The sequence below is a fragment of the Amblyomma americanum genome, chromosome 3, assembly GCF_052857255.1.
Source record: "Amblyomma americanum isolate KBUSLIRL-KWMA chromosome 3, ASM5285725v1, whole genome shotgun sequence".
Taxonomy (NCBI): domain Eukaryota; kingdom Metazoa; phylum Arthropoda; class Arachnida; order Ixodida; family Ixodidae; genus Amblyomma; species Amblyomma americanum.
Window position 1 is genome coordinate 24,214,853 of NC_135499.1, and position 24,206 is coordinate 24,239,058.

The 24,206-nt window shown below is 46.6% G+C and overlaps 1 long non-coding RNA gene and 1 pseudogene across 6 annotated transcripts; both read right to left on the bottom strand.

Moving 5' to 3' along the window:
- Positions 1 to 259: 259 nt before the first annotated feature.
- Positions 260 to 22,249, bottom strand: LOC144124481 (uncharacterized). Of its 6 annotated transcripts, none has more exons than XR_013313202.1 (6): positions 22,012 to 22,249; positions 21,861 to 21,926; positions 20,861 to 20,947; positions 20,049 to 20,246; positions 17,058 to 17,135; positions 260 to 408 (listed from the first exon to the last, which is right to left on the bottom strand). It is a non-coding gene; the product is annotated as an uncharacterized LOC144124481 (long non-coding RNA). The 6 variants fall into 6 exon arrangements; XR_013313200.1 differs by having other exon boundaries at positions 21,861 to 21,929; XR_013313199.1 differs by adding an exon at positions 6,339 to 6,604 and having other exon boundaries at positions 21,861 to 22,249.
- On the bottom strand, positions 9,191 to 11,584 carry LOC144122897 (zinc finger protein 862-like; annotated as a pseudogene).
- Positions 22,250 to 24,206: the final 1,957 nt, after the last annotated feature.

Consider the following 24,206-nt stretch of genomic DNA (forward strand, 5'->3'; position numbering starts at 1 on the left):
CGGCATGCTCGACGTCAGAAATTTGATGAAACAGCATGTGGAATGGGACTGAATAAAATATTACAGATACCGGATATAATTATAATGAGAGACGCTGTCTAAACTCTATATGATGCATTACACTAAGATTAAGGAGCACATTCTCTGCATGATAAACAAAAAACTGATGCTCTGCAACCTGCAGAGCATAAATTATGGTGATGTAAAAGGAAAAATATGGCTGTCTCCTTGGCCTGTTTGCAAACAGAGAAAAACAACCTGCTACCATCACAGGTTTATTTGTATGCAGAGCTTGTATGGCACAGCCACTGGCTTACATAGAGCTGCTCAACGATACTTGTGCACTCATGCACAGCAACGCTCCTGGGACAGCATGGTGTGGAAAGGTCATCGATGTCTTGCCCAAGTCTGTAAAAGAGGAATGAGGATGATCACCTACAGGAATGGCAGCAGTACAAAAGTATTAATTTCTTGCCACGTTATGAATCCTTCGGGCTGCAATTCAGTAACTACCACAAGAAGTCATTCCCTCATACAGCTTCCGCAGTTAAGGTGGGCATGTACTAATTAAGGACGCACTGAGGACTCCATCTAATTTTTTTTCCATGCAAAAACTGAGTCATGGACTTTGTGGCGCTTTCTGTCTATGTTAATCGCATTTATTGCAGACAACAGAATTTAGAAATGGGACATTCTTCCCACTACTCAGTTTGCAGTTTCCATTTGTGAGGTCAAGACCAAAAAAGACTCCGTGATGACTGTTTTGAAGTGAATGGTGGTGCAGCATTCCTTCAAGCATATGCTCACAATAACTGCCATGAGAGCACCAGTTTGCTTGTGAAAACAACCACTGGTAGTGGTACCTGAATTTTATTACACACTGGCTTCAAAACCTCTTTTCAGTGAAAGTAGGTTCTTTCAAATTAGAACGCAGGAATTTATCAATACAGACCATCATCATCAGCCTGACTATGCCCACTGCTAGGCAAAGGCCTCCCCCATGTCCCTCCAATTAACCGTCCTTTTCCAGCTGCACCCACCGTATGCCTGCAAACTTCTTAATTTCATCCCTCCACCTAACTTTCAGCCGCCCCCTGCTACACTTGCCTGCTCTTCGAATCCGCTCCGTTGCCCTACCAATATTTATTTATTGATTTTTTTATGTTACCCCTAAATGCCCTCTACAGGAGCAGCTAGGATACCTTTTAATATTACATTAAACAGAGGAAAGATTAATAAACAAAATTAGCATAGCCAAGGGCAAGCAGGCTGCTACTCATAGCTATTTGTACCTAGCACAAAAATATGAATATATGAATACTCTTCTCATCCAACCATTCGTACTTCATTGAAATACAAAAATATGATTTCAATTCAGTTTTCAAATGGAACACTTGTCACAAAAAAATTTTCCTGCAAAGAGGTAGATATTCTGTAACGGGAGGTTTGTTACGAGGTACTGGGGCGACGGGAACGGCAACGGCAGCAGTCTGGGATCAGATCGGCAAAAGACACACAAGCGTAGCGCTGGCAAAAACTCTCGAGAACACTGTCACCTCGTCTTCGTCTTTTCAAATCATCAGACGCATCTTCTTCTTTAGCCTTACAATCACCCCGGGGACAAGAGGAGCCATCCTGGCGACTTAGGATGATGGCAAGACGGCGGGGTCGTAGTAGGGCTTGAGGCACTGGACATGAACGGTCTCCCGTCCTCGGCGGCGGAGATCAGGAGACGGCGTGAGGGGTTCCACGATATAATTAACCGGAGAGGTGTGCTCCAGCACACGGTAGGGACCATGGTACTTCGCAAGAAATTTTGAGGAGAGACTGGGAGTTCCTGAAGGGATCCAGAGCCACACAAGTGCACCAGAAGTGTAGTTCGGTGGGGTTTGGTCTTGGTCGAGGCGGGAGCGCTGGCGATGCTGGGTGTCAGTGGTGAGTGACCGGGCAATTTGGCGGCAGGCTTCGGCGTGTTGCGCGGCGTCGGAAACAGGCCGATATTCGGATTCATCAGGGCGGTAAGGGAGGATAGTGTCGATAGTAGCAGAGGGTTGGCGGCCGTAAAGTAGGAAGAAAGGAGAGAATCCGGTGGTAGACTGCGTAGCGGTATTGTATGCATAAGTAACGTACAGAAGGACGAGATCCCAATTCGTGTGGTCAGAAGCGACGTACTTGGAGAGCATGTCTCCGAGTGTGCGGTTAAATCGCTCAGTGAGGCCATTGGTCTGCGGATGATAGGCGGTGGTAGTTCGGTGAATCGTGTTGCACTCTTTGAGAAGCGCCTTCACCACCTCAGATAAGAACACGCGGTCTCGGTCACTGAGCAGTTCACGAGGTGCACCGTGGCAAAGGATGAATCGGTGCAAAATGAAGGAGGCGACGTCCGTCGCTGTGGCAGCCGGAAGGGCAGCAGTTTTGGCATATCGTGTAAGGTGATCCACCGCTACTATAGCCCAACGGTTGCCGTCTGCAGTGTATGGAAGCGGACCGTATAAATCAATGCCAATGCGGTCGAACGGGCGTGGAGGGCATGGTAACGGCTGCAGCTCAGCAGCAGAACGATGGGGAGGTGTCTTGCGACGTTGGCAGGGAAAGCATGCGCGCACGTACTTCATGATAAAGGTGTACATTCCGCGCCAGTAGTAGCGCAGCCGTATGCGGGTGTAGGTCATGAAAACGCCCGCGTGACCGCTGTGGGGGGCAGCATGGAAGTATGCGCATATCTCCGAGCGTAAGTGACGTGGAATAACGAGCAGCCACTTGCGACCTTCGGAGTTGTAGTTATGGCGATAAAGTAGGGTGTCACGGATCGCAAAATGGGCAGCTTGGCGGCGGAGCGCACGTGACGGTGAAGCAGCCGTCGGGTTGGCGAGAAAGTCAAGAAGGGAAGCGATCCAGGGATCCATGCGTTGCGCTGAAGGCATGTCGCTGAGGCGAAGCAAGGGCAGAGAAGCGTCGGAGGTGGAAAGGCTGGCGATCTTGGCTGGAAGGGGGCAGCGTGACAGTGCATCGGCGTCTTGATGCTTGCGGCCGGTGCGATACACGACGCGGATATCATATTCTTGCAAGCGAAGGGCCCACCTAGCGAGGCGGCCGGAGGGGTCTTTCAGGTTGCAAAGCCAACAGAGCGCATGGTGGTCGGTCACAACGTCAAAAGGGCGCCCATAAATGTACGGTCGAAACTTCGCGAGGGCCCATACAATCGCCAAACACTCTTTTTCAGTTACGGAGTAGTTGCGTTCTGCTGGTGTGAGTGTGCGGCTAGCATAAGCAACGACGTATTCGTCAAAGCCAGGTTTTCGTTGGGCGAGGACAGCGCCGAGGCCAACACCGCTGGCGTCCGTGTGAACTTCGGTAGGAGCGGCCGAGTCGAAATGGTGCAGAATGGGCGGCGCCGTGAGGAGACGGCGCAAGGTGGTGTATGCGTCGTCGCACGCTGGAGACCACAGTGATAAATCCGCACTTCCAGACAGCAGTTGAGTCAAAGGCGCAGCAATGGACGCAAAGTTGCGAATAAACCGGCGGAAATATGAGCACAAACCCAGGAAGCTGCGCAGGTCTTTGATGGAGGTAGGTTTGGGAAAGTCAACCACAGCACGAAGTTTCGCTGGGTCGGGACTGACGCCCTGCTTAGAGACAACATGACCTAAGATGGTCAATTGACGAGCGGCAAAACGGCATTTTTTAAAGTTCAGCTGCAGGCCGGCGTCAGAGAGGCAGGTCAAGACGTGCTTCAAACGGGAGAGGTGGGTGTCAAAGTCCGGGGAAAAGACCCCAATGTCGTCGAGGTAGCAAAGGCATGTCTTCCACTTAAGTCCGCGCAAAATGGTGTCCATCATCCTCTCAAAAGTCGCGGGGGCGTTACAAAGCCCGAAGGGCATCACCGTAAATTCATACAAGCCATCCGGTGTCACAAAGGCGGTTTTGGGGCGATCGGCTTCTTTCATAGGAACTTGCCAGTACCCGGAACGCAAATCAAGAGATGAAAAGAGTTCGGCCCCTTGCAAAGAGTCCAGAGCGTCGTCTATGCGCGGGAGGGGATAGACATCTTTGCGCGTAATCTTATTAAGGCGGCGGTAATCTACACAGAAGCGTATGGAGCCATCCTTCTTTTTGACGAGCACCACAGGCGACGCCCATGGGCTGCTTGAGGGCTGAATGACGCCGCTCTGGAGCATCTTGTCGACTTGGTCTTCAATAACTTGGCGCTCGGCGACAGACACACGATAGGGACGTTGTCGCAGCGGTGCGTGGTCACCTGTGTCGATGGCATGGGTGACAGTGGAAGTTTGGCCCAAGGAACTTTGATGTGAGTCAAATGATGAGCGAAACTGATTAAGTAAAGTGAGAAGCTGTGCCCTTTGCGGGGCTGGAAGGTTGTCGTCGATGGAGCGAAGGAATGCTTCGGTTGAGGAGGGATCGGGTGCAGCAGTAGGTGGGCTGAGTGCGGCTATGGAGAGGTGCGGCGCGTCGTCCGTCTCTTCGCGGATGAGCAGAGACGCGAATGGTTGTACCGTGCCGAGACATTCACCTAGGCGCAAGGCGTTGGGGAACGAGAATGGGTTAGACACGAACAGTACGGAGAGGCCAGCGGATATAGTCAGTACAGCGTATGGCAGAGGCAGACACTTGCGGTGCAGAAAGATAGGGGACGGAGTGAAGAGGACAGTGTCGTCGCGAAGAGGGCCGCAAGAGAGGGGTACGAGGACTGAAGAGCAGGGAGGCAGGTCAATGTCTTCGGCAACTAGGGCCTTAACACAGGCACCAGGAGGGGGAGTGTCCAAGACAGCTTCGGGCAGGTGAGAGAACTCGACTTCAGCTCGAGCACAATCGATGATAGCAGCATGGCGCGATAGGAAATCCCAGCCCAGGATAACAGCATGAGAACAGCAGGGCAGTACGACGAATTCGACGGCATAAATGGTCCCCTGGATTACAACGCGAGCGGTACACGCTGCTGACGGCTGGATGTTCTGAGCGCTGGCGGTGCGCAGTGAGAGTCCAGCAATTGGCGTCCTTACTTTTCTTAAAGAACTACACAGCTTTGCGTCCATGACGGAAACGGCAGCACCAGTGTCGACAAGCGCCATGACAGAAACGCCGTCGACGGAAATTTCAATGAGGTTAGCGGCTGACGGATGAGGCCTTTCGAAGTTCGTTGTGGACGCAGTTCTCGCCTCAGGAACTGCGGCGCCTAGTTTTCCTCCTGGTTAGCGGTGGGGCGACGTCGCATAGGCGAAATAGACCGGCGTCGTGGAGAAGAGGGCCGGCGGCTGGAGAGGGTAGAACGGTCCGGCGAGGAAGTACGACTTTGCGGCGGCGCAACTGGTACAGAGTACTGACTTGATGGGGGCCAGTACCCAGGAGCTTGGGGAGGAATTTCCGCGTCCGGGAGACGACGGCGGCAATGCCGAGCTACATGACCTGGGAGACCACAAAAGAAGCAAATCGGCCGATTGTCCGTTGTGCGCCAGGAATCGCTGACCCTTGGAGTCGGTCGTCGGTAAGCCACTGGCCCTCGCAAATGCGCCGGAGGCGCACTATAGATTGGTGGCTGCGGTCTTGCTACGACATCGGCATATGTCAATGGAGCCGCGACAGGAGGCGGTCTCGCGACGGCTTCGGCATATGTGAGCGGAGCCGCCACAGGTTGTGGTCTGGCGACAACGTCAGCATATGTCAGCGGAACCGTGACAGGTGGTGACGGATGAGCCGGTGGAAGAGCCTCAGCAACTTGCTCTTGAATTGTATGTCGGAGCGCTGGAGTCATATGATGGTCGGTCGTGAGCGCTCGGCAGAAAGGAAAGTTGACGTGCCACTTCTTCCCGCACGAAGTCTTTAATCTGCTGTAGCAGCGAGGGGTCAGGAGCAGGCGTGAGCCCAGCGAGCGACTCAACCTGCTGTGGCCGCTGGCGTGTCAGAATACGCTGCTTGAGCAACTGCTCAAAGCTTTGACACAGCGTGACGACTTCAGCAACGGTACGCAAGTCGCGCGCTAGAAGCATCTGAAAAGCGTCGTCATCGATGCCTTTCAAGATGTGTTGGATCTTGTCGGCTTCCGACATACGAGCGTTGACCCGCTTGCACAAGTCGACGACATCTTCAATGTAGCTAGTGAAGCTTTCACTAGCCTGCTGAGATCGTTCACGCAATCGCTGTTCGGCTCGGAGTTGCCTGACAGCCGGTCGACCAAATACGTCTGCAAATTTAGTCTTAAAAATGGACCAGGTTTGAATATCTGCCTCATGGTTGCGATACCAGAGGTTAGCCACACCGGCGAGATAAAAGATGACGTTGTTTAGCTTCGTCACATCGTCCCATTTGTTGTATACGCTCACCCGCTCGTACGATGTGAGCCAATCTTCCACATCGTTCTCGTCAGTCCCGCTGAAAATGGTCGGGTCCCGTTGACGAAGAGAGCCGGCACAGATGACAGCCTGGCCCACTTGTACGGCCTGGTGTTGGACGTCCTCAGGCATCGTGCGCGCCGGGAGAGCACGACTACGGAGCTCCAGGGCCGACGTTTTTACCCGGCACCTCCACCAAATGTAACGGGGGGTTTGCTACAAGGTACTGGGGCGACCGGAACGGCAACGGCAGCAGTCTGGGATCAGATCGGCAAAAGACACACAAGCGTAGCGCTGGCAAAAACTCTCGAGAACACTGTCACCTCGTCTTCGTCTTTTCAAATCATCAGACGCATCTTCTTCTTTAGCCTTACAATCCAAACAATAAACAGGATAGCAAACTGAAAATACGTGGTTACCTTTAAAATCCTTCAGACCCGAGAAAAGAATCTTTTGGCTGCAGTGCATACTTAAGTCTGACTAAGCGTAACTCTAGTACTGTACACAGAATATAAAAAATCTGATCAGGAAATCATTTATTTCTGCTTTAATTACTATGTAAGTATTCTACTTACGCACTATAAAAAGCATTCAACCATTAGCTCCTTAGCTTGAGCAAAGGTATATACCAGTTAAAACGGTGAAATGAACTAGTTGGTAAGAATTCATACTCATGTAATACACCGCAAAAAAAACACTAACACCGAGAGGACGTAAACCCAGTCCTGACTCGCAGTTTAATACACAACAGAAACTTATTTACAACCTCAAGATATGGAGTGTGGGAAGCTGCGCAATTCAAAAAGGCCGCAACAGGACACATGTTCGCCATCACTGCCGTACCAAAAATGCAGATTCCTTATATTAGTGAATGTAGAGACTGTTGATGCAATCACCTCAATTTTTCCTGATATGAAAGCCTTCTGACACTTCCCACATTAAGTGATCCCAGTGAAGGAATATGAAAGAATAAAAATCTTAGTCCTATGCAACAAAATTTTTCTTTCATCCTTTCAACTGCGCCGTTCACACGAGGCACAGTGCGCTGAAAGATGAGCCTGTCAGCGTAACTAGATAAAAAATTCTCTTCCTGCTGCCCACTGACACCACGGCGTCTGACTGATATAATATTGACGACAAAACATTAGCACCTATGGCACCAACAATGGCAGGTAGCCTGTCTTGTGCCTGACACCAAACTCAAGCAGTATGCAATCTTCCTTGGTGCGAGATACCACACATACTTTTACCTCTAACTCACATTGCCAAGGCCTTGAGATAGCTTATTAAGGTAGTATGACAGCAACCTTGTTCCCTACCGGCCTATCCTGAGCTGGTGTTTTCACTTGGCCTTGTATCAAACCTGCACACACATATACAACCAGATTTTGTGAATAGCTGGTTATTGCTAATTTTTTAGACTGAATGGCAATACCATATGATGGTGGCAAAATCTACTGAGCATTGACTTCAAGTACAAGACATCACTCTTCACCAAATTCGAATATGTCAACAAGAAACTCAGGATAGGCACTTTTGTCCTTGGGTAATAAGCCTAGCAAACACGCCATGCTTTCCCCTCCATAAGAGCATCAAGGAACTGCAGTCTCTTCGTCTAGCACTTTAACACTGAACTTCAATCCCATGCTTTCCTTTTTGAAGGCCTTACAAACATGAAGTAGTTGTAACTAAACACTTGTAAGGCAAGGCCTTGCAAACTGCGCTAAATGTTTTGGTCCACACACACAAAGAAAATATTACTCAGGATAGGAGCCAAACTTAAGCCTGCCCAAATTTCTTTCTTCCACACATAAAGGCCCTTCTGTTCCCTCACAAACATAGAATCAAGGTGAAATTGCAAAACCTTGGAGACTGCATCAACAAAAATACCACAGTTGTGGTCAGAAGAGCTTTTGCACAAAGCAAACTTGTTTTGAGCTTCACGGCAGCATATTCAAAGGAGGTAAAGAGGGGTACTGTAGTCTCATGTTTGAAGTCAGTGCCCATGAGGCCTTGCCACTGTCAGACTGCCTCTAGCTTTGGCCTTCAGCATTTTCGGTCTCTTTATGATGAAGCTGGCAAGCTCACACCTGTTACCGCGTTGTGCCACGTTTGGACAGCAGAGCGAAAAGGATGAAAGTAAAAAAAACACCGTAAGCCTTTGTTCCATAGTGCTAAGATTTTAATCTGTCATCTGGACCAGTAACTTGGGAAGTGTGGATAATGTTTCATATAAGCAGAGGTGGAGATGACTGCATCAGCTTTGCCTCTGTGTACTTGTATGACAAAGGAATCTGCATGTCTGACTTGGTAATGTCAGTGTACACATGTCCAGCTGTGGCCTTTTGGTTTGCGTGCGTGTTTTTTCCACAGCCCGTTTTTTGGCACAATGATTTCTACAAAAAAGCACAATTCTGGAATGTTGTAGGGAGCAGAAAACATCAACTTGACATCATATTTTGCCACCATGTATTCTAGAATCTTGCCAATACTCTCCTAAGGGGCAGAAACATGGAGGGTAACGAAAACTGTTCAGCGTAAGTTTAGGACAATGCAGTGAGCTATGGAAAGAAAAACGATAGGTGTAACATTTAAGAGACCTGAAGCAGGCAGAACGGTGAGGGAACAAATGCGGGTTATTGACATGCTACCGAAATCAAGGGGAAGAAATGGGCTTGGGCAGGGCATGTAATGTGAAATCAAGATAACTGCTTATCCTTAATGTTAACGGAGTGGATTCCCAGGGAAGCAGGGTTCTCCCCAGAAAATTTTGAGAGGTGGACATTTGAGGGGGGGGGGTGTAATAAAGAATAATGACAACACAGCAGACGTCCAAGCACAGTCGCACTATGCAAGAGGCATTTATTTCTGCATATTTTGCATATTACACCTTCAGCCGCCGATTTCTCATCTTCGCCCACTTTTCCACTACTATATCGTATGGGTAGCTGTTGACTTCAGGCCCTTCACATGCGATACGAATGAGACAGTCCAACGACTTCTCTTTCAGGCGATTTCGCAGTTGAGTCTTAATAAGCTTCAAAGCTGAGAAGTCTCTCTCCCAGTCTACTGTGTGTGGTGGGAGCACAAGGTACGACCCAGCTATGTGCGCCATAAGTGGGAACTGCTCTTTCAGTTCATGTGCCACAAAAAGCAAGAAGTCTTCTGCTGGCATCTTTTGCACGTGCTCAGACACAAGCACGAAGTTTGCAAATGCAATCCACTCTGCAAGCATGTCCTGGGTATAGGACTTGCCAAGAGTGGGGCACAGCTTCTCCAGAGCATTGGCAATTTCAATGCCATTGCCACCCACCATCTGTTCGTAGTTGCTGCGGGCAAACACAGTATAATAACTTGCCAGTATAGGGCGGTCTTGGAACCTGTCCTTGATATTTTCTACCAGCTTGTTAATAAATGTTGTTTTGGTGGTCCGCAGCCATTCCTCTGATTCTTCTGTGGCTGTCAGCTGTATGTCATGGCTAACACAAAAGTCATTCACCTTTGTTCGACTGTTGCCCTGTGCTTCCAGGGTCTTTATGCAAGATTCGATGAGATCTTGCACAATGCCCACGTGCAGTGTCGACTGCTGAAGTGCTTTTGAAAGCCTATCAATGGATGGGAGAAGCTCACACATCATCAGTAGGGTGCTGACAAACTTCACATTCATCACAAACTTGAGCAGTCCTGCTGCCTTGATGTCATTGCATTCTTCTGCCTCCCTGGACAGGCTGACTATGATGGCCGAGAAATTACTGCGGATGGCTGTGCATGACCCTCCAACGCCTAGCCATCGGGTGGTAGATGGCTCAATGATCTTTCCTCCACCTTAGTGCTCCAGAATTTTTTGCACAGCACTCAGTCCAGCTGTTCGAACTGGGCTGAATGCATAAAAGTTGTACAATTGCTGCAACAGTTCTTTAAACTTGTTGACATATGGAACTGCTTTGGATGCCTGGCATGCTGCTAGGTTGAGCTTGTGTGCCGCACAGTGTATCCCTACACCTTGAAAGCTCTGGGCTGCTGTTAGAGCCTTTTGCTTGTCAATTAACAACTTCACAGCTCCACCCTTCTTTCCTGTCATAACAGGTGCACCGTCAGTTCCAAGCATCGAGAGCAGACCGAGAAGCGGCTCGAAGTTCGTAGTGTGCGGTATCCTGTGTTTGCACAGGTAATACATAGATGCTAATGCGTGCCTCATATCGTCGCGAGAGACCGGCAACTGCAATTTCTCAAGCGGCGACACTGCTACTTTGCTGTGTGCTTCATGGGCTATAGCGTCGCGGTGCGACTGGCACGCTTCGTGTTTACGAACACTTTCGAGCCGGATCCTTTTGCAAGGCTCTGTGTTCCACACTGGCTTCTCGAAAGGCCTCTTATTATATTTTATGCACAGCTTGCAAAACATCCCACCTTTGATGTTGTCGTAGAAAAGCCAAGGACGGTCAATAATCCAAGATGCGTTGAATACCGATGCGTGCTTGCTGTCTTCGCCAGTATTTGGTACAATGCATGCTGCTTCAACGCTTGATGTTGAACTGCCATCATATGTATTTGATTTCTGCCTCTTCGACGTGGGCGATGTCGGGGGCTCAACAACGTCCACATCGGTTGCCATTGGCTGTGCATGTTGTTCTTTGATACCGCCAATAACGTTTTCGGTCACTTTCGGAGAAAAAAACGACAGCACAGAGGGCTGTCCAACTTTTCTCTTCGGACCCATCTTCAGTGCACGGCACAACTCCAAATACTTTGTTTGTTTTGTTCACATGTGAACGCTAAGGACGCCTCGCTGGCGCTAGAACGCACAAAGCCAAGTCCGAATGCGGAGTGGTCAGTGGCGCCGCACTGTGGTGAAAAACGGAACGTTTTGAAAGTGTAAATGCGGAAGACAAATAGGCGCTGTGCTAATGCTAATATTGCACGAAAAGAAAAATGCAGCTGTCCAGAAACATAAACAATAATGAAATCAAGTAAAAGAAAGCCGCCGTAAGCGTGAGCACCACGATCGGTATCGGCGCGCGCGAAGGTCACGTACCCGGACGTACCAGCGATCGCGGCTTCGGCCGCTTATCTGTTTTTTCAGCAGCGTCCGCTTCGGCGGGTGCGGTTGTTGCTGCGACGCGCGTCTTTTCTTTTCTTTTTTCTCTTTCCTCTTATCTTTTAATTCTTCTCTATCTGCACGCGGCAGCGGTGGTGGCTCGGCTCGAGCCAGTAGGCAGGCCCGTGCAATTTCCTTTTCATTCTTCTCCCAGTCAGAACAACAACCCGTGCCGCCAGCTGTACAGCCTGCGTCTCTAGTTTGTGAGCGTGTACGAACAGCGCGCTTGTGTCCACTATAGCCCCTAGGGACCGTATGTCCACTAGAATGGACTTGTGGAAGTCGGCCCTCGCGCTCGTAGCGTCCACATCAACAGAAAGTGGCCCCCGAGTCCCGACTGTAACAAAATTTAAGCCCAAGAGGTGGGCGGGTGGTTGGAGACGCGGGCGGTCGGACTGAAAGGTGGGCGGCAAAACCACTGCCGCCCACTGTGGGGAGAACACTGCAGGGAAGGCAAGCATAGCAGGGGGTTCGAGAAAGTTAGGTTGGCAGATGAGAATAAGAAGTTTTCTGGGATACGGTGGCCACAGCTAGCAAAGGAAATATATGGGAGAGGCCTTTACCCTGCAGTGGGCATAGTCAGGCTGATTCAAGTTATGAGAGAATTTGCATAATTATGGTTGTAGTATGCACTTTGATCCAGTTCTCTGTTCAGTTTTTCTCACACTGTTGGTCACACTGTAAAACTGCTTTTACACCTTTTCTACCACTGCTCTCAAAAGTGGCAAAGGGAAGATTCCTGTTTTCTGCCTCGACTTGTATTTTACTCAGCTCTGCCTTTAGAGGGTATGAGCTTACGACACAGTCGTTTAACCAGATAAGACTGCAAAAAATAAATCGCCATGACTTCTTTCAATATTCTAGAAATATGAGCTCAACATATGGTCCTGTTTAAAGGAGCACTAAACAGGATTCTGAGCTCACCTTTTTATGATGGGAACTCGATCTACACGCTGCAAGCTTTTTTAGAAAATTGAATTGTCCTGTGGAGCTGATTTTCATCTTACATCTGATGAAACGTCCAGTTTCCCACCTTTTTTGTTTCTTTAACTGACCAAGAGTAGGAGTCAACCAATTTGAGGAGTGCCTTTGTCAACATGGTGGCTTGCCACTTGCCATCGGCAGTGTGATACGTAGTAATACGGGGAATGATTTGTGAAAACAAACAGTCCACGGAGATTTTTATTTCTGTGGGCCTAATTGGCAGCTATGCAGTCTGCAACTGAAACTATTTGTAGAAACCTGAAAGCAAAGCAAAAGCAAGAGCCGCCTGTGACTGGCTGAAGGCACTCCCCGCGCTAGTTGACTCCTCCTACTCTCAGAAGTCAGTTAAAAAAAATGGTGGGAACTAGGACATCTAATCCAATTTAACAGAGAAATTGGCTGCACAAGACAATAATTAGAACTTTTCAAGAATGCTCGGAGCATGTAGAGTTTTCATGGTAAAAATACGAGCTCAGAATCCTCTTTACTACACCTTTAAAGAACTGCGTTGCATCTGAACATTTCAGACACTTTCCTTGCTGCACTTCCAAAGCACAGTGAACGTGAATAAATACTGAGAATTCAGGAACAATCAAGCAAAGTTGGCATCATTTAATTTAACAAACCATAAAACCAGTAAAAGATCATTTACATATCTCACCACTGTTAAAATCTGGACATCACATAAGGCAATTCTAGCTCTTTTGTGAATGCTACTATAGTCGGATACATACCAAGAGAGAAGCAGCAGATACCATTCAAAGGAGGCCCTCCAGCCGATGACGTCGAACGGTTTTCCTTACGCCATGGTTAATTTGCTTTCGTCTGGCTCCCTCTACGACGCCACCCTAGCAGGACTGAGGGGATTAACCACATTTTGAGAATAAGTCCTCGCCATTGGCTGGGTGCAATCATTTGGGGGGCATTTGCCGCTTTGTTTTTGAATTTTACCTAACTATATAAAAATTTCACGAAAGTTGTTACACCCGACCAAAACTCAAAACGTCAATCTTGCACAACCACAGGCTTTGAAATCTCACAATTTTTTCACATTCACTATGCACCACTTTGGAAATTCCACAAGATGAGTGTCTCAGGGGTTTAGATTCAAGCTAGTCACTTTAATGCGACGTGTTACACTGATACGCTTAGAATAGCGACAGAAAGAGCGCATATTTATTTTCCGCATCCTTAACCTGTTGCACGGGTAAAGAACCTTCCTCCTGTAATTCTGCTGTCGTCAGCACCTAACAACTTCAGACAGAGCCGAGTAACAAAAAAGTCGAGAGCCTTCAAAAAGCAGGCTTCCCTTACCGCCTTTGCAGGCAGTGGCAAAAACAGCTGAAGCAGTGGTAGAAAGTTCTTAACAATGTGAAAGAGGCTGAACACATAACTAGATCAAGTATGTGGCACTACCAAAAATAGTACACAAAATTTCTCTTAGCCTGCAAAAAAGTGGTGGCAAAATATGTCGAGCTAGTGTTTTCTTCAGCACCCCCTCCACCCATATACTTATTAAAGGTCAAGTTAAATGTTTTTAATTCTGTCACTCCTCTTGCATTTTAGTTGAGGTTGTGATAACTTAAGGTGGAGATGCACATTGTCATTGCTTGCCAACTGACAGACTTAAGTGTTCAACCATCTTCGAATTCCTTAAAACCATCACAGTTTATTACATTACTAAGGCAAATCTTATCCCAGCTTGTTTTTACGAAAAAAAATTTCCATGCCAAAGCAGCCGTCTCAAGTTTCGAAACTCGTGTAACAATAAATAATAAATGCGAAAAAAGGTACAAAACTGCGATTTTTCGATTTTTGATGTAATTTTATGCTCTCACAGTAATCATTACAACTACTTTCTAAGTTGCCTGGCAGACAAAGAAGCCAATAAAATGTTTTAGCAATTAGAAACTGTAAGCAGTCAGAAAAAAATTTTTTAATTTAAGTAAAGTAGCTTTTTGTGCCATATTAAGCTGTGAATTCATTGTGAGGTGATACTAGTAAAAATATGAAAGGTAGTAAGCTGCACATTACCATTGAATGCAATTTATTCTGGAGAGTGATTGAAGTAATTTTTGTATTAGGTGAGAAAACAGTGTTGAAAGCTGAGCACCGATGCCAAACCTCAACGTTGCTCTGTGCCTGCTCTTTACTGCAGTGTTCACTAGAGCCGGTTGCAAACCAAATATAAGCAGTGCTGCAAGGTGCTCCAAATGGATGTTCCTATGTTTGTGGGTTGAAAGGCCTGGTGGCATGCTCATCCATGTTTTAACACTTGAAACAATGGGTCACTGATTACAATGTAATTCTAGCATGCACAGTTGAAGCACCGCTGGCTGTTTCACACGCAGAGAGAAACTGGGAGTGTGACACACCATGCTTTGAGAACCGCTGCTGCCAAGAGCTGGCTTGAACGGGCGCATATTTATTGTGCATGTACCTTTCCCATCAATTCTCCCCAGCTGTCGGCAGCTGTGCTTTGCGAAGCACAGCAGCCATCCACTCCCAGTTTTCCCTTAAGTGGGAAAGAGCCTGCACATGAAGACAATGTGACGAAACACTACTGTTCTTTCCAAGGTGCTCTTTTAAACCACTTAGTGAGTTCAATTTGTTTTTCTTGAATGACTTCAAGGAAGCAGAAGACAGCACCATCATTTCATAGTGCTTCTTGCTTCTGCGCAATGAGGAGCGTGGCTGCAGTGGTCTTTGGTCCGCATCTTCAGTTACCACGAGGGTTGACTTGATGCTTCTGCTAAGTGGCCATTTAATTTTTATTTTTTGTAACCGTGCCCTTGAGTAAACCTCTGTACTCCAGAAGCTGAAAGCATTCAAGCCCAGCACACCACCTGCAGCACTGCTTAAACCTACACTTGCAGCTGGCTCCAGCATGCACTGTACTGAGGAGCAGGCAGGGAGCAATACCTCAGTAGGGCATTGATGCTTTTTAGAACAAAAATTACTCGAATTAAACTTGTGATAATAAATGCAACTGAATGGTATTGTGCAGCTTACTACCTTTCTTATGCTTACCAGGACCACATCACTATGCAACTGACAGCTGAATATGCTGCAGAAAGCAACTTTTTTCCAATTTAGAATTTTTTCTGGCACAGCTTAGGTTTTCTCATCGCTGAAACATTTTATAGGCTGCTTTGCCATTCATATAACTTCTGTGAGACCATAAAATTTGCTAAATAATTTCAAAAACGGATAGCTTTCAACCTTTTTCAGTTTAAAAATAACGAAACATGAAACAAATTAATTTCAATTTTTTGTAAGTGAAAGCATAATGTCTAGTCTAAAAAAATTGGTAGTCATGCGTTCTTTATTAAGCCAAATGAAAAGTGATAGTGCATGCATGTGGTACTTCAGATATCTTTAGCACATTCACCTTTCCACTGTGCAGAAAACATATAAGATCATGCACCTGCATAGAGCTTCACATGTTTATGATGTGCATGTCTGTGCGAGCACATACTAATACTAAAAATAAAAAAAACTCTTCGCAATTTCATAATGCCCGCTGCCAGCCCAAAGTAGCTGATTCGATGGTTGAATTGAGAAAGAAGCTGCTTCACCAGCTGCATAGCAAGCATACACACCATGAATGTAGTTCTGAGCTTTGCGGTTCTGATCTTGCTGTGTACAATGGCTGTACACAGCCAGAGTGCACAGAATGCCCAGCGAAAGCTTCAGTGCTGATGTTTGCAGCTAACCTTTCTTTCAGTTATCGCTTTTGTGCTGTTTTAACTACGAGACCCTTCGCACTGCCGGCTATGCTTGCCATGCTGCCTTCTTCGCATTTCGACGGTAATGTCCCCATATGGCAATATAGCGTTCCTCCAGAAATCTTACAAGTACGACACTCACTATCACGGCTCAAATCTACAATGGGCGTTACGTGTTTCTCACTTTTCTTACACGTATATCTATAAGTGTTGTTTTCTGGTTAAAAAGACATAAGTGCTTTAATGTGATCCTACCTTACCACTCTAGCCTGACTTAGTACTTCCCTTTAGTGCCCATTTAAGATGGGGCCACAGCACAATTTTTTTTGGCAAAAACAAGCTGGGATAATGATTCTTCTAGTAAAAGAATAAACTATATGCATTTTTTAAAGGAAATCGAAGATGCTCAAACAAAATCTGGGTCAGATGACTTGGAATGACCCTATTTCAAGTTTATAAACTAAAATACACCATCACAAATTTATTCAGTCTTGTCACATGTCAGCTGCACAAAAAACATGCACTAACATCTCAACAACCGGTGTCTGCTGAAATTGCTATTTTTGTGTTGTGTACCCAGATATCTCATCCAATCCACTAGATACATCATGATACTTATGTGAGCACACTTATCAGTTGTGTTATAGGCAGCACCTTTCCCACAGAATGATGTATGAAGTCTTCAGCATACTTTTCTGTGAATACATCACAGTGAAGGGATAAGGAAAGGCAGCTGCTCTACAACACAATAATGCATAAATGATCATGCACCAGAGGTCTTTTCTCATCCAACTGCACTAATAACCCAAAGTGTCATTAAAAACTTTAGGTGCTCTTTGAATGACACGAGAAAGTTTTACTGGCTGAAATGAAACAGTTATGGTATTAGTGTGGCCACACCTGGATGTGCAGGTAAAGGAGTCAGGCCCCATGACACGGCACAGCTGTGCAACAAGCAGGCAGTGATATTCTTGCTCTCTGCAGTAAGAAAATGAGAAAAGAACATAATAAAAATCGGAAGCATTCAAAGCAAATAAAAAAAACTATAGACACTATACTACATGCAAAATGGTTTTGGGGTGGTTGGTTCAGCATTTTCCGAAACAGCGCTCAAAGAGACAGACAGAAGGATGAGAAGCACTACACACATTGCACTGAATTAAGAGAATTTTATTCATTAAGCATTACAACATACAAAGTGCAGAAAAAAGAGCCAACAATCAGTCCCGTCACAAGCTTCATCATTATTCTCATCTTTCCCCTTCCAGAAATACCCTTTGTTTCACTAGAAGCGATAGCAATGCACTGCTCACGCATGTCTCTTTATAATCAAAGATTATATGCAATAATACACTGATAGTTGACTGAAACCGAGATGAAAAAGCACAGGAAATTATTGAGCGTAAAACAATGTTTGATTATAAAGACACATGCATAAGTAGCACCTCTCTATCACTACTAGCAGAAGAGGCATTTTTGGAAGAGGAGAATGAGGGTAATGATGGAACGTGACAGGACTGATTGTTGACTGTTTTATCTGCATTAAACAAATACAAAATGCTTCATGAATAAAATTTAGTTGCAAGTTCAACATAGTGTGTGTGTCATCATTCTGTCCACATCTTCCAGCATTGCTCAGAATAATATATACCAAAGCTGAAGTACATCCAGCACACGAGGTTTTCCTCTTGGGTTGGCCCATACAAAAACTGCAGCTTTTTTTTGCTTTTCATCACAACATTCAACACACTGACCGCTCTCGCTACGCCAGGTAGCTTGCAGACTGTCTTTAACCTTTTATAAGGTGCAAGCTGCATGCATGTCTCACCATGGCCGGTCTTGAGGGGAACGTGTGCTCTATTTCTTATGGCCTGTGCAAAGAGGTCTGTTTCTGCCTCTTGGCACATCGCGGTGGGGTCGCCACTGCCCCACCGTTGCATCCGCCATTCACGCGGGAGGAGAAGGTGCGTTCCCTCCCAGTTTGGTCCACGTCATTCGTAACCATCAGGCCCGTATGTTTCATCCTTTGCACTGTATGCAAATACTGTGAATCAGACCCCTTCCCTTTGTTTTGCCATGTGAGAAATCTGAAACGAATTAATGTTTGTGCATGCTTGCCTTCAGTCCGACTGTGCATGATAGCAAAGTATTCTTCAAGCACAAATGTCACCTGTTCTACACTTTACATTTCACAAAAAATCAAGACTCAGCCTTTGTAGTTCATCTTCTGGCAGGTCTGCATCAGTGTGCAGAATGATGTGCCATGTGGAGCATTAGCATGACAATTTTCAAAGTGTAAAGAATTCTGCAGCATAAATATAGCTCCTGAAATTTCAAGCACAGCTGCTTTAGCTTTGCAAAACAGTGGCATTAGCAAGAATTCATGCTGCACCCAAGCTAAGTGCATCATATAATTCGTGAATGGAATGGGCACTGAAAAACCCCACGACTGGCCACAGGAGCACAGTGCGATGACAGCACGTTGCACACACTTAACAACCAAGAGGCATAGATCTGCTCCTCTTGGAAAGGCATTTTGAAGTTTGCCGGTGTCTCATGACTGTCCATTCCCACAGATGACAATGCATAAATTAGTTGTTGAAAATAACTGCCAGCACGAGCTAACTGCCAGCAAGTCAAAGTTCGGAACTGCGCTTTGAATAAAATCAGCCTTCGCTAGCAAACAGACTTATCTCAGAGGCAATGACAGCCAGTGTGACACAGTGTATTCTGCATTTGTACAGCCTCCTCATTGCTTTTGATAAACCTCCCAAGAACATGAACTTTCCTCATATCATTAAGGAAACGAAGATACACCCAAGAAGAATATTCATCTCAACCTAGCGCAGGTAAATTAAAGCACTCTGCAATGTTTTATGCTAGTTGGCTTAGCTTAAGATGTAAGGAGCTGAAAATTAAGGTTTCTGATACTGACATGTTAATAAGTTCCTGAATTTAAGAAAAATAGAGGGCAGTGAACATTCAACCGCACGCACAGCTGGCCATAATCTCAGCCCTTCTTTTATAAAAATGTTTAAATGAAATATTTTATTGGTAGCTTCTTCAGGGTATGCTGCAAGTTAAATGTATACGTCGACAGCAAAATAGGGTGCTCTTTATTATTGCTTAAACAATATATCGTACATCATTCCTGAAATTGCAATACTCAGTACACGTCACTATCTATGCCAGCACACACAACTTGTACTGTTGCTTTCTGGTGATTTTAGGCAGGCAAGAATGCCTACAAGCAAACTTGCGCTTAACCCAAAAACTGCTCATTGGGAAAACTCATGTCCTCAAACATCTAGCAGTTCGGCAGCAGCAATAATAACACCAACATTACAGTTTTTCCTGATACTTGCTAACACATTAGTCATTAGCATTCCTTCGAGGTATCGATACAAGTCCCTCGTTTAAGGAAGTTGGGAGGTATATGGGGGGTGAATTAATTCAGAACACGTGAAAAGTGATAGCGTAATTAGGTATTATATATATTGCCCTGCAATATTTATTTGACAGTCAAATGTTAGTGTATGTGAGTCTGACTACGCTCTACAAGTATCGTCTCAAGCCAGCAGCCAATAATGGCGGTACAGGATTTACCACTCGCACGTTGCGGACACTTTTGCCCCCGATGGTACATTTTTATGAGGCAAGCTCAAAACTCAGTTTTCCTTCTCTTCCCCTTAGCATTAAGCATCATTTAATCATGGACCATGAGAAGTGCAAGAAAATCATCAGAGTACTTCCTTCTGGATCAGGAATGAGTGATTCCTGTTTTTAAATACTTTCACCAAGCACATTTTGTGATGAATCTGTGCACATGTGGGCTGCACTGAAGACGTACAGGCTCAGCATTTTTTTTTTAATTTTCGGTGTTGCACTCACCATAAACCAGTGGCCGACAGCGCAAACCAAGTGAATGCCACCCACCACCGCAGGTGCAGGCAGGGAGCAAGCGGTCGGGTCTTCACGCCTCTAGCAACAGCAGAGGGAGTAACTTCTGGAGAAAAACTCCCATTGCTTCTGCGGTGATTGTAAAGGCCACAGGAAAGAGTGAAGCGGTCCCCTTGACACCAGCTTGGCCTGATATGCATACAAATGGTAAAAGTGCATTCAGAATGGTTCTGAAAATCCAATGACATCATTTTTAAGCCGTTTTGACCACACGCTTTGTAGAATGGTGAACACATTTGCACCAATGACTTCGTTTCTTTAAAATGACCTCAAATGCGATGCCTATGTTTTATCTACCTATAAGAACACTTGTATTATAGTTGAAGATTGCTTCGAGGCAGTTTACTGATGGAAAAGGCTGAAACGGTCAACAATTTTTTCAAATTTATTTCCCCACCAGTGCGGGCCACATCAAACTGAACACCTGTAACCCTTATTGCCGTACTTCATGTCTACCCCTCATGTAATAATACCCTGTAATAGAGCCTTTGAGTATGAATATACAAATAAAGAAGTAAATACCCATGCTTGTAAATAAACACAGAACACCAGGGGGACCATTACCAAAAGAGAAAAACATTCTGAGTGGTTTGTTTTATTGTTAGGTAGCAATTCGTTTAAACCAGCATGATTATCCAATGTGTACTGAAATCCAAAAGCTTATTTAAATGCTGTCCTGAAACAAGCCATAAAATAACACTTTGTTGGAATTCACGCGCTCCTTTTCATTCCATACAACTCACAAAGTTTACTTTTACGAGGAGGCAAGATCCGTGCTGTAGGCTCCAAAGTGGATGCAGACGAGCCACATGCGACGGGCCATGATCCACCTGCGAACTCTCGTTATTAGAAAGCATAGTGATATAAGAAGAAATGAAAGAACGTGTCAAAACATTGACCCCCCTCAGTTATGAATAGAGAAAAAGAGAAAACTAGGATATTTAACGCAATCAGCTCCCCTAAAATCGCAGTCTGTCAACACAAGTACTTATGTTATGACAACTGCCAAAACCTGCTAAAGCACCAAGTAAACTCCAGAAAAATAAGGGCAGCACACACAAAATGCGAGTATGTGTGAAAGGAATCAGCAGGCATTAATTACGCATTGTAGCAAGCAACAGACGTTATATTCCAACCAAAATTTACAGGAGCAAAAAGACGCAGAAACACAAAAAGCTTGACAAATGATTGTTCAATTTTTAACAGTGATTAGCAAATGGTAGACAGACTTGCGCTGAACTTCTCCACATACTAAAAGCCTGTAAAGAGAAGCCCATTCCTGTATATTATGGCATTCCTTTTGTAAGAAGAACTACACAGGAGAACTGAATGGACATGCTCCGAATTATAATGCATCTTTTCAGCTAATGATAAGGATTGCAAGCGAATAACTCGCCGAGTTGCACAATTGCAGCATTTGAAAGCTGGCCTGCAAGTACTCTCGTTGCCGCTTACTTTTGCACTAACTGAGAAATTTTACATTGTGCTAAACAGGCGCACTAAAGTTTCCGTTCAACGGATTCACTACAGGGCACGTAGCATATATTATAATCGGCGACAGCTTTCTGTGGCTGCGAAGCAGAAAATACGAGCGCGAAACGCCGGCTCTCACGCATGCGCTCACGAACCAACGACGCAAGCTTGTGAGCCGGCGGTGAGAGCTCGTAGCTTCCGCTGCATAGTCACTCCTTCAGAGGCAACTTCACAGAAAGCTGCGTCTGAGTCTAGGCAGAATATTCTTACCTTGAAAACTCCGTTCGTGACGAAATCACAGGCACCGAACCATTGGCGCAGACATCGGCACAAGACCTGCTACACAATGAGCACATTCTATCACATAAGAAGCACATTAACAACGTCCATGCACTGCGATTTCAAAACAGACTACACCGACTTCTTTGCGACGACCTAGAACAAAGGGGACACTGACTGGAAGAAGCTTCGTCGGTGCCACTGACCCTGTTTGCCACGTACGGCGCGTTTACAGCGGTACGCGAACCTACACTCTTCTGTGGTTACATACGTGCACGAGCCACACTACAATGCAGGACGGTACTGCACAAAACACTGAAAACCCGTCCTCATTACAACCGCACAAACAGCGGCGCACGCCATAATAGACGGGAAAATAACTTGACGGTATGGTGACGGAGGTGACGAAGCCACTGGCTGGCCTGGCCCCCAGCCGGGCAAAAACGCGATGCAGAGATTCAGTTTCGGTGTTTTGCGAAACGACTGGTATTTCTTCACGACGAGCACAGGGAAAGTTTAAACACAAGCTTTTGCTGGTATTCTACCGCTTTGTAGGGCGCAAAATTGCCAGCAGCTACTAATATCGCGAGGAAAAGCTAACAATGCAACGATATTTTTATACTTGGATGGCGGTTCAGAATTAATGCTTGAGGAAACAGTGTCTTGATAGATCCCGCAACACACATTCACGCGGTACGAATTCTGTCCACTATTTCGCTTGCCCTGCGGCTGTCTCCGTCTTCTCGCTCTATTTTTTGGGGGGAGGGGTCTGCGATGCATCTATTGGGATGTTTAGTACATTCCACAGTTTCTTAGCGGCAGTCCCTACGTTATAAAGACGAGCCGTCGTTCGAAATTATGGTTTCGTCAGCTGCAAGTACAGAGAGTGTAGAAGTCAGCGTCGAAGTGGTAGTATAAAGACCGCAATTCCTCGTATGCAGTCAACTCGCGCGTGCTATGCAGATATCCAGCTCGCGCGCAGCAGCTTCAGATTTGATGGCCTTGCTAGCTGCCCTGGCTCAGTGTGTGCCGGCTTACCTGCCAGTCGGAATTTAACACGACACACCACCGTTATGGGTTCCCGCATGCCCAGTATCGTTTGTTCTGTGCCCACCTAACCTCCCAAAATTTTCTGCTGCCAGCATCAAATGTGTTCACATGGCCACCATCGTGTCCGACATGCTCAGTTAGCTTCCCAACAAATGTCCGGCATTGCCAGCACGTTCCAGTATGAAAGTCTTTCTTCCCGGCATGCCCGGTACTTTCGCGACCATCTCCATTATGAATGCCAGCATAAATCATGCTGGTTTTTCCAATAGGGAAGGCTTACTTGGACTAACACCGAGGCTATAAAAGGGCCAGTGAGAGCGAGGCACTGGGGGGTCAGCAGAGAAGCGGAGGCTCCGGCGGGTCAGGGACACATCGGCTGGAAGAGAGCGACGCCGGCAACTGCTCCGGTGAGCTCGCGTTCTACGACTCCGCATCGTGGACTTCCTGCCGTGCTTGAGCCCGTCCCGGGGAGTCAACAGAGGATGCTACCACATGCTACGGCCAGGGGTGTCTCCAGCGCTGTTCCCACCGATCCGGGTGGTGCCCCCAACGCCAACAACACCGGCATCACCTCCACGGGCGCTTGGACCGGGAGCTTATACGACGCAGCCAGCGACGCCGCCAGCGACGCCAGCCCAAGCACGTCGAACGCCGCCTCGACGCCGCCTACTGGATCCATACAACGCAGCAGCCACACCGAACAAACCGTGAGCACGAACGCCGAGCGCTAATATTAGAACGCTAGCAGCAGACGCTGGTAGCAGTGTGCCCGGGTCGTGTGTATTTATAGTAAGTGTTTTGTGTTCTTTTGTGGGTGTCACGTAGGGTGTATTAAATGTGCGTTTGTGTGGGCAAACCCATCGCCTAGTCCATTCTTTTGGTCCGAGTGTTGTCCGGAGAGATCCGTGACAAAGATAAGTGGCGAGCCTGTGCCTGGATACATTTCCTTCTTTTTTGCTTTGTCTCGGAATTTTCCGATCTCTCGACGGCAGAAAGTATGGACTTGGCAAAAAACATTAGAGCTATCGCTCAAGCTAGGGTTCACCAAGGGAGAGGCGATGCGTCTCTGTGCCGAGGAGAAAGAAGAGGCAAAAAGGCAGAGAGAGGAAAGGGCGCAAGCACGCGCAGACGCTCGTGAAGCAGAAGAGCGAGAAGAGAAAAGAGCTCGTGAGGCGGAAGAGCGAGAAGAGAAAAGGGCTCGCGAGGCGAAGAACAGGAGAAAAGAAGGATAGAACGGGAGAAGGAGTTTATTTTGTGCAAACAGGCGCATGTTGCGGGAGGATATGA